An 8,340-nucleotide genomic window follows, 5' to 3' on the forward strand; every position below is an offset into this window, starting at 1 on the left:
GCAAACTGTGAAGCCCCCAACCACCGCTTGGGATGGAACAAAGATTTGGAGCATTAGGACATGTAATACATGGTTCCATATCCCTATTCATAATAGTTAATATACAATGCATCCTAGAATACAATAAGCAATATGCAATAATCACGGCGGAATAAGGGTGAATAATTATAACTGATGCCAGCATGAACTAAAATATCCCAATAGCATTAATATTCATCATGAGTTCAGACGATAAGGTAGCAAATCCTCAATAAAAGATACTTAAATAATAAGTCACCATGATTAGATCAACTCCTTCATACGCTTTAAGGTACGAAGGGTTAGAGATATGAAAATCAAAATAAAATTTAATCTTCGATCAAGGTCCAGCTCCTCTTCAATCAATCGGATCCACTGGTTCATCATGTTCGTCCTCATTTGGTCCTGATACAACTTCTATCATCTATAGAGGAATGATAGTGGATCCCCAAGAGGTGAGATTTACTTGAAATCTCAATAATTTAAATGACCAATGTGCACAAAGATAAATTATGCTTAATAAATGATAAATATGAAATGCATATTATGCAGAAAACCAGTATTTCTCTCCCATCCAGATTCCTCATTTTTTCAAAAACACTTTGAGGCACATTTTCTTATAGAGAATATTTTTCAATTCAACTTTTAAAACATAACATTTCATCATCGTTAAGTATAATTAACAATCACATTAACATTAACATCATAACGTGTGGTATCATCACAGTTCTCTACATGCACTATGAGTACCTACTAGTGATCGTAACACAACTCATATTGAAACTACGTTGTCTACAAATTCATTCTCAATGCATTGGTAACAACATTATCATCATTATAACATCATAATATCATAACATATACACTCACCAGTTTTAGGTGTCATAACATTTTGATTTCACTCGGGCGTTTTTTAAAAAGAACCCATTTGAAACTCATTGACTGTTCTTCATCAACTCAGAGGTTACCTCTCTATTTTTACTCACTCTAGAGTGAATAAATGAGTCCCACTAAGATAAATCCCCATCCTAGCCTTTGGGGTTATGACAAAAATTAAGTTTTCATACTATGCTTGAAAATATTTTTCGTGACATACGTTTATAAGTATGCTTCATGTGAAAATGACAATTTTATAAATAAATAAAAAATGGTTTAAATGATGAACATTGCACATGTTATGTACTCAATATATCATATAACATGTTGTTTCATGCTCCAATGAAATTTATATCATGAATGTGATATTTATCAACAAATCATAAATAAATTATCAAACTGTAAGTTAGAGGCCAACTTACAAATTGTTCAAACTTAGAAAATCGTAGCGACTATAAACAAGATTATACCAAGTTAGGATCTAAGCTTCTAAGGGAGATTTTTATAATCAAAAAGGTTTAAAAATTAGTATATATAAAAATACCCGTATACTTTCCAAAATTTCCACCAAGGCCCTAAATTTTCACTAGTTGTAAACTAGTCCCAAAAATTAACCAAACTTCATAAACCCCATATTTTCTATGTTCTAAAACCATCTATACCTTTAGAATTTTAAGAATCAAAGTGCAACCATGCTAATCACACACAACCCATGGCATGCATTCCATCAAAAGGAGAGGGGACGTTGGACTTGGCTGAAGGAGGGCTTGGTCATTGGTTGAGTGGGCAGTGGACTGTGGTGGGGAGATTTCCAACTTGTGTCATCACTTGTGTAGGTGAATAGTGTTCAAACCTCCATGATTCTTCATTTTAGGTGCTGCAAAGTGCTAAGTGGGTGTAGGTGCCACCATGGTGTGAAAAAAAAAAAAAAAAGGAAAACAAGGCATGAAGTCATGCCATGATGTTGTCGGGTAGTAGTCTAAAAATCTAGACAGATTTTCATCTCTTGCTTGCATCACTTTTGTTTTATCTCCATGGCTGGTTTGTATAGGTATAATTTCATTCATTGAAGGTTTTTTTAGGTGGCGGAAGGTGGAGGATTGGCTGCCAAGTGCTCAAGTGTGTGCAACTCATGGAAGAGGGTGGAGTAGCTGAATGGTGCAAGTTTGATGCCCATTGGTTTGTGGTGTTTGGCTGGAGGAAAACTTGGTCAAGAATTCATGATGGCTTTGAGGGGTTCATGGGGATTGGAGGGAAAGTGAGGTGGCGTGTGGTGTTGGCTCATCTAAGAGCAGAAATTCAAATAAACACAATGCAACTCGATTTGGCTTTAACTAGGCTTCTAATGGAACTGGTTGGGTCTTTTTGGTTTGGTTCTTTGGAGCCAATTCCTCCAACAATCAAACTGAACTATGAGGAACAATGTAAGGTGTTAAAAGATGAAAATGCCCTTGAGAGAAAAATGTGCGATGGGTGTGGGCTAGGGGTTGAATTGGTGGAATGCACAAAGTGATGTATCAAGGTGCCGATTGTGGTGACTTGGGCATTAACATGTCTTTGGCTTTATTGACATGTTTTGGGTCAAAATTAAACTTATAATATTATCTAATAGTGATACAAACCAATAATAGAATCAATAAATTTCAGATAAAAAATGTGAGAAATAATTAAAAGGAAGATTAAGCTCAAAATATGATTTAGAGGTCACTAATCATGTGTAAGTTGATTAAGCCCTTAGCCCAAGCTAGAAGCTTAATTATGATCAAGTGGGGACCTTAGGGGTCTGAGGTACTTCTTGGGCTTGATGAAAACCAATGGTATGGTGTATGTAGGTTTCAATTAGAAGTGTAAAAATGGAAGACAATACTTTTGGGCCTTGTCGGGCTTGAAGAGTCATTTGGGTAAGTCTATTGGTTGTCGACTTTTGGAGTGGTTCAATGAGTAGACCTTATGTCCAGCTTTGAGGGCTTATAGAATACCTCAAAGATCTACCAAGATTAGGTCAAAATGGCATGTCCTTCTAAGGTTGGGCCAAGGGCCTCTACTATTACCCAATTAGGCCCAAGGCTTCAATCATTCTCTAAGTTTTGGCCTAATTTCTAAGCCTTTCCAAGAAAGTCCTAAGCTTCTTAAATCCATATGCATCTTAGCTTATTGCATATATCCTTAACCCACCATATCCTTAGTGATTGAGGGCCCTAGATAAAACACTACTTGGCTCACCCCTAAATCTACCCATACTTAGCCATTTTTGCTTAGCCCACTAAGGATGCCAAGTGTCATTCCACAATTGGCTTCTAGAAAATTAATCAAAATAAAATACTAGAGATCTTCCAATGATACAAAAGGTGATTCTCATGCTCAAATAATCCCAAAAAAATATATTCCAACAATAAAAACTTACACTAACTAAGATTAAGGGAGCTAATGGTTTAGTCTTAATGGGCTTTTTAGTTAGTAAAAATACACACGCACAACATACAACTACTAAGCATAAGCTTACCAATGGCTCTAAGGCTTGAAGCTCGAAGAGGGGCCTTTGGCATCATCTTCTTCTGAGTAGAAAGCATTCTCTTCGGAGTAGTAGTAAGCATACAATTGTTAACTCGTCCTGTGTGTTATAGTAGTAAGCATCCTCTTCAGAGTTGTAATAATAGTAAGCATCCTTTGCCTAATTTCGTCACTCACAATCTCTGGATCTCCTTCCTCACGAAAGCATATACGACTTGATGCAGAGTTAGACATCTCTGACATATCGGTGGGAGGAGCAGTAGGGTACAACTACTCCTGCACTACCTGTCGTTACTCTACTGCCTAGCTAGACTCAGACTGATTGGGTGCAGTGGGAATGATCAGGCAAGTTTGGCATCTAAGCCAACTAGTCCTAGTCTCACCCATTGACCTAATGGGGTCATATAGTAGTTGCTCGTCTTAAGGTAGGGCTCTCCGTGTCTTGATGTTACCCCTCTTGTCATGATCAAGAATATGTGTCCGGTGGTACTCTAATCTCTTTTGCTAAGTCTAGTAGGAGTCTATCATATGGTTTTGCCTTCTTCTTCATTGCTTAGCTCTAAGCCTCTATAATCGGCTAGGGGTCATATAGAATTGTCAAGCAACTATCCCATTACCAACCAAGGTGATGCTTTAAATAACGGGGAAGATACAGGTCATAAGGTGAAAAGAGATGGATGCCATGTGTGCATGAATGAATGTGTATACCATGATGCGATGTGATGTCACACAAGTCACAAGCCAACAAATAAAGGTATTTGGTCTTCATGTCATCTACTTTCTCCCATGTGGCATCTTCAATGTCGTGATTTCGCCAAAGAACCTTAACTAGAGGAATTTCCCAATTCTGGAGTTCCTTCTCCTTCCAATCAGTAATGTCAATAGGAATTTCCTCATAGGTTAGGTTAGGTTGTAATGATATATCCTCCATATTTACAACTACTGGTGTCTGCTTTCCAAAACTTTTATTAAGAAAGATACATGGGATATGTTGTGAATTCCTTGGAATTCAGCTAGAAAATCCAGTCTACAAGTAACCAATCCCACTCTTTGCAATATTTCATAAGGTCCCACGTACCTCGGACTTAGTTTTCCCTTTTTTCCGAACCGAACTACTCCTTTCATTGGTGATACTTTGAGGTAGACTCAGTCACAAAGTTTGAACTCAATGCTCCTTCTCCAACATTCGGTGTAGCTCTTTTGTCTATCTTGAACAACCTTCTTCCTTTCTTTTATCAACTAAATTTTCTCCTTCATCTCTTGTAGAATCTCGGTACCATAGATCTTTCCTACTCTTACTTCATCTCAGTATAAGGGAGATATGCATTTCTTTCCATACAAAGCTTCATAGGGCACCATCTGAATAGTGGCCTGGAAACTATCATTGTAAGTGAACTCGATTAACGGTAGGTGTTTTTCCCGATCACCTTTCTCTTGCAAGACATAGGCACTCAACATGTCTTCTAGAGTCAGGATTGCCCGCTCAATTTGCCCATAAGTTTGAGGATGATAGGCACTATTGAGTTTCGACTTGGTTCCATTGTGTCCGGAAGGCCTTCCCAAAAAACGTGAGATAAAACACGTATCCTTATCTGATACGATCGTCTTCGAAACTCCATGTAGTCGCACCATTTCTAATACAAGGATATAATTTTGAAGGAAGCACATTAGACTCCATACATAGCTCATTCGAGAAGTACAACAATGTATCAAAATTTGAAGCGACACTTCTAGCGGGAAGGCATGAAGAAGGACGTGGCGGATTTTGTAAATAAATGTTCTATCTGTAGAGTAGTCAAGGTAGAGCATCAGAGATCTACTGGTGAGTTGCAGTCACTTCCAATCCTAGAATGTAAATGGGAGGACATCTCAATGGACTTTGTGGTCGGAATGCCAAGGACTTCAAGGGGTAATAACTCCATTTGGGTTGTGGTTGATCACCTAACAAAACATGCTCACTTTTTGCCGGTGAAAAATATCAGTACTATGGAGAAGTTAACTCAAAATCCTAACTCCAAAAGTCAACGAAATTTACATATCTTATCCAAAATTTTTTCCTAAACTCAAATATAAATTTAGAGAATTTTAAAACAACATACAACTATGAGAAACTTCATTAAGCCAAAACATCATAGGCTATTCCTCATGATTTTTGTTGCAATTCTTGCAATTTCAAAACTCATGATCAAGCCAATATTTTCTTCTAATATCTTCATAACATATTCATAATAACAACCATGTTTTGAATCATAAAACAAAATTCACCAAAATCACTAAAACAACACTTGGAGTTTTTGGCTTCCTACTAAGTCCAAAACAAAATTTGTTTCTTAATTAGTTTTGACCAACCACTTGATCCATGGCTTAAAAGATTAGATCTTCAAATGAAAACATCACATGGTTTAAAAATATGTCTTAAGGCAGATCCAAGCAGTAAACGTAAAATCAAATGGCTAAAAATCAACCAAAATATGGATCTATCCAAAAATATCAATCCTTTGGTCTAACAGAGTATCCTCTTGCATAAAAAGGTCATATCTTTGCAACTAACACAAAACATCTTCAAAATAGCATCCCATCATGTATATAAAATGTTTAGGATCTTCAAATAAATATATCAAAACCACTGGAGTAAGATTAAATCACAAAATATCTAAACTTTCTTAAAACAGAAATTATTTTTCCTTTTTAGTTCCTAAGTTTCTAGATCTAAGAAAATATTTTATCAGAAACTTTAATTATACCACAAATCCTCAACCAATATTCATATACACATGTTAACAAGACTCCATTAGCTTGGTCAAAAACTCCAAAATATAACACACTCTCCAATTTATTTGCTAGAATGACCTTTCCATGGTTAAAATAACTTTTAACTAATCAAATTACCATGAAATGGAACAAACAAGATACTCGCAAAAACTAGACTCAAATAGAAACACTTTTCATGAATGAAACTTTGTGAGAAAATACTTAAATAAAATGCGAAAAGGGCATGCAAAGTGACTCAGAAAAATTGCCCAAGAGAATCCTTTGCTTTCTTTCCAAAGAAAAGTGTGAGAAAGTGATGGAAAGAGTGTGAAATGGGCTGGAAATCTTCTTACGCAACTGAGGAATGATGAGAGGGCTATTAATGACCTTGAGTGATAGCTTTGAAAACCCAAAATAGTGGCCAAAACCAGCCTATGGTATTGCTTTCCAAATGTGCCTTGTGAGAGGAAAAGAGTGAGGTGGCTCTAGTCTTCACTTCAAGTACAAGCTAGGGGCTATATGGGTAGAGCTGGTTTGCCTTGAGGGGGAAGAATACTTAGCCAAGAAGTAATGCCAAGGTAGCCAAATTCGTGTGTCTTAAAGTGCCTTAACCAAATGGGCCTCAATTTAGGGTTTAAAGAGGGGTTAGGATACTATGAAGTCCAAATCCAATTTCTCTTAGCCCAATTAAACTTCCAAGATTTAAAAGGTTGGATAATAATTTCATAACATGAATTTGAAGAATTAATAGCATGTGGAAGTGATTTAACCAAATGATTAAACACAATAATAAAAACCGAATTAGTCAGGGTTTGGAGGAAACCGTTTAGGGTTTTGATTTCAACCATACTTTTGGAGTTTTATTTAGATTCCAACCAGTTAGGATTTTACAAGAGTTGAAACCCTCTTTGGTTTGGCACAATTTGGTTGGTCGGATGGAATATAGTTTTGCTTAAGCGACATGATCTCACACATTGATTCATTCACAATCCATCTAATGGTTCCTCTTAGTGCCAAGTGTCCAATACTATTCACCATATGTGGCTAAAATCTTGCCAAGTGTCTAAATAAAACTTCTCTAACCTAATTTGGACATTCCACACTGTGATTTTGAAAACACTGCACTTAGTGTGATTATCAAGGTTACTATTCGCTCCAAAAAAGTGATAATAAACTTTGCATTGTAGAATTTTAAATATTCATACAAACCTAACAGTGCAATTCATTTTTCGAAATTCATTTTTTGGTTTTTCATCCAAAAAATGAAAATGAAATTATAGTACCATAAAATTCTAAATAATCAATTGAGTCTAATGGAGCAGATTATAATGCATTCTGACACTTCTAACTACCTTAAATAAATAAAATCGTGTTTCGAATACCATAATGAGTGATAACACTAACTATGCTAAAAGATTAAAACCTACAAGATTAGTCGATTCGTGAAAACTTTTAGGATTTTTATAAGGTTCCTAAAGTCTATAAAAATGCCACCATGGAATTTCTAGCGGGCTATTATATTCATAGTGATGCTTCACAAAAAATATTGGGTTGTGTGTTGATGCAACACAGAAGGATGATCGCTTATGCCTCCCACCAATGGTAGAACTATAAGCTAAATTATCCAACTCGTGATTTAGAACTAGCTATCATAGTTTTTTCACTAAAAGTTTAGAGGCACTATTTATATGGTGAGAAATGTGAAATTTATACTAATCACAAGAGTCTAAAGTACTTCTTCACCCAAAAAGAAGTAAATATGAGGCAACGAAAAAGGTTGGAGGTAATTAAAGATTATGATTGTACAATCAACTATCACCCTTGTAAGGAAAATGTAGTGGTAGACGTACTTAGTAGAAAATTTGTTAGGGCAATGGCTACTTTAGTGACTACTCAAAGACAAATCATATTAGACTTGGAAAAATACAATATTGAGGTCGTAGTGGAAGGTTCTCAATCTTACCTACATGGGTTGAGTGTACAACCCGCTTTGATTGAAAGAATAAAGTGAATCAAGGTAACGATGTGGAATTATTAAGAAGTTTGGAAGAAGTACATAAAGCGGATAAATCAGATTTTAAAGTGTCAAAAGATGGAGTTTTGAGGTGCAAAGGCCGATTTTGTGTGCCAAATGATGTAGAAATAACAAGTTTTGAAGGAAGCCCATAACTCTCGTTACACAAT

The sequence above is a fragment of the Carya illinoinensis genome, chromosome 1, assembly GCF_018687715.1.
Source record: "Carya illinoinensis cultivar Pawnee chromosome 1, C.illinoinensisPawnee_v1, whole genome shotgun sequence".
In the NCBI taxonomy this organism is placed as follows: Eukaryota; Viridiplantae; Streptophyta; class Magnoliopsida; order Fagales; family Juglandaceae; genus Carya; species Carya illinoinensis.